The following is a 2777-nucleotide window of genomic DNA, read 5'->3' on the forward strand; positions in this document are numbered from 1 at the left end:
GCAATCGGAGTGCATGTTGTGTCACGTGTCTATAGTGCATGCCATGTCTTTTGGGTGTCCTGTGTCACAGGTCTTTTGCCTTAGCCCTTTGATGTGCTTTCAGTCATGCTTTCCACCCTGAGTTCTCTCTCCTTGTTGTATCCTCTCGTTTGTCGTCTCCTCTGTCATGGGTGCCTGCATGGGTTTGGCCCAGAGCTGCTCTGCCCTGCTGCATACTCTGGCATATCGGTGTAATAGAACAAGGCTTGGGGACTTGAAATTTGTAATGTAGGGTGCAGTTTGTCCTCTAGATGATATTTCTAGATTGTCAGAAGATGGCTGGAGCTGTGAAGTTCTCATGCAGCCCTTTGACTTTTGTCATCGCTTTCTTGCAGATGCAGACAGATTAAATCCGTGGCAGAGCGCCCTATACCGGGTGAGGGGGTTCCCACAGGAAGGTCGGTCACTGTTTGTGTTTCCTCAGCAAGTGTAACTGGTGGCTTTGTTACGGCATTGTTCTTTGTCTTTGTTCTTAGGAGGTAAAGCCAGATCTCAGCAGTGAAGGTCAAGTGAATGAGGTAAGAAGTCATTGGTGGAAAGAACCACATGTTATTCCTTGGGTGCTAAGTTCTGGTACAGCTCTAAGCATCCATTGTCATTTGTGTGTTTCAGGCCGTCCCACTGTCTTATGCCGTACCCCTCACCGTCCGGCCGACGGACCTGTCTCGCTGCCCTCGTTAGTACTCTGTGAGTATCATGGGACTCTGTGACGAAGCCTTTACCTTTTCCATGTGAGGGTACCCTCCAGGTTGCCTTTGGCAATGGCTGAGGAGTTGCAATAAGTTGGGGAGGGAGGGAGGGGGAGTGCGGGTCTGCTCAAGTTTTAGCAATGCTACATCACCTTGTCTCCACTCAACTCAGGTATACCCTACAACGATGGTGTTGGCCTTGGAGCGCGGCCAGAGCGTGCGGCCTGAGGACTCCAGCCTTTTTAGGAGACGGTGAGTGGCAGAATTGATGGGTTTTGGCTGAGGTGCCACTAAGCTCATGCACTGATGTTTGTTTGGTTTTGTTTATTGTAGCTGACTAAGAGATAACCAGCCTGGTGAAGGCACCAGCTGCCTGCATGGTGAGGCGGCCGCCTTTTGCACCCGAGGCAGATTGACATCCCCAGACATCCAAGAGGTAAGTTGAGACCTGTGACCCACAGAGGGGATGAAAGCGGGGTGTCGAGTTGGCACTCACCGGAGATATTTTTGAGTCAGATTTGGAGGTGGGGATACCCAAGAAGGGGCCCCTTAGGCCCCATAAAGCTTAAGTCTTGCTTTTGATCACAGTGCCGAGGTGCGCAGGGCAGAGCAGTCCCGGTACACGTCATGTATCTATTGTGCCTTCTTTGTCTTTTGTGCATCTCATGTCACAGGTCTTTTGCCTTAGTCCTTTGAGGTGCCAAGCATGTACCTTTTCACTTTGCGGGTATTTCCAGGCCCCCTCCAGAGTCGGATGAAGATTTGAGGTGCGCCAGGGCAGCAGTGTAGAGGAGCCCTGGGGATTAATCTTCTGGAGGGTGATAGTCATGTTTTGTGTTTTGTTGTCTTAGGTACCATGAGCCAGTGTGGAGCCGAAGTTTGGAAACGGCCGGTAAGCGATTAGCCTTTGCAGTTATGAGGGAGGGGGGCGTTGCAGAAGGGGTCATTTTTGGGACGTCTCATTGCAGTCTGAAGTTTCTTTCTGAATTTTTTCAGCCTCCAAAGCAGACTACAGGGAATGTACTGATGTCCACAGCGCCCACGTGTTCTTTTCTGTCGAGGATGGATTTTTTCCTCTCATCTCTGAAAGCTAAGTGTTGGGACTGGTGGTTGGGAGAAGGGAAAAACCTTTGGAATCACAGGAGGCAATCTGAAGTTAGCTTAGAGGAGAGGGCTGTAGTGGGATGGGCCCCTTGGAAGTAAAGGGAGAGGGTTTCTCCTTAGCATCACCTGACCCTTTGCCGGGCAGAGCAGTTCCATACCCATGTTTTTGCAAGCTTTGTGCTTTGAGTCTTGATGTCATCGCAGATCTTTTTGCCTGAGGAGCCTGCCTTTGGGTCCAGAGCGATCGCCCAGCAGTCATCACCTCTTTCTCTAGGCCTACTGAACTTCTTGAGCATCCTCTTAACAGCTTTGGCACTAACTTCTCGTAAGGAGTTGTTTCACTGTCACGTGCTATTGCCATAGAGCCGTCTTTCCTTTGGCATCATCACTTTCTGGCTCATCTTGCAGCAGGAATCTTGGGTCCATCGGGTGAAACTGCTGGGCAGTTTTAACTTCTCTCTGTGTTATGTAGTTTGTGTCTATGTTGTGTAGTTTGTGTCCACCCTCTTCCGTGTCCTAGGGCTTTGTTATGTCTTGATGCTTTATCGGCATTGTTCTGGGCCGTATTGGCAGCGGGGGGGGGGGGGGGTGTCTCTCCTTGTGTACTTTCCCAGATTGGGCTTATTCCAGCATCTTTACATTTTTACTTTTTGAGACCAGAGGAAGTGCAGGAGATGTTCTCATCCATCTTCCTTCTCACTTTTGGTAGTGCCTTCTGTTCACATCCTATTCCCTTAGACTTCTATATGGAGCATATTAGACCCTCCTCACGTGACCGCGGTAGTTCTGTAGGTTTTGTTGCCTTAAAGCATATCGGGCTCAAGAATTAATCTTCCAGAGAGTTATCTCAAGCCGTCTTGTCGTCTTTGCTTATATTCGGCGCACCACCTTGTCCATGTGCTCTTTGCAGTTGGAGCTGCCCTGCCCTGGCAGGGTAATGGTTAA

General features: G+C 49.8%; 1 long non-coding RNA gene across 1 annotated transcript; it reads left to right on the forward strand.

The window, feature by feature from the left end:
* Positions 1-650: 650 nt before the first annotated feature.
* LOC138100009 (uncharacterized) lies at positions 651-2405 on the forward strand. The gene is made up of 5 exons (XR_011146782.1): positions 651-726; positions 901-980; positions 1062-1164; positions 1580-1620; positions 1725-2405. It is a non-coding gene; the product is annotated as an uncharacterized lncRNA (long non-coding RNA).
* Positions 2406-2777: the final 372 nt, after the last annotated feature.

This window comes from Aphelocoma coerulescens, chromosome 29, assembly GCF_041296385.1.
Source record: "Aphelocoma coerulescens isolate FSJ_1873_10779 chromosome 29, UR_Acoe_1.0, whole genome shotgun sequence".
In the NCBI taxonomy this organism is placed as follows: Eukaryota; Metazoa; Chordata; class Aves; order Passeriformes; family Corvidae; genus Aphelocoma; species Aphelocoma coerulescens.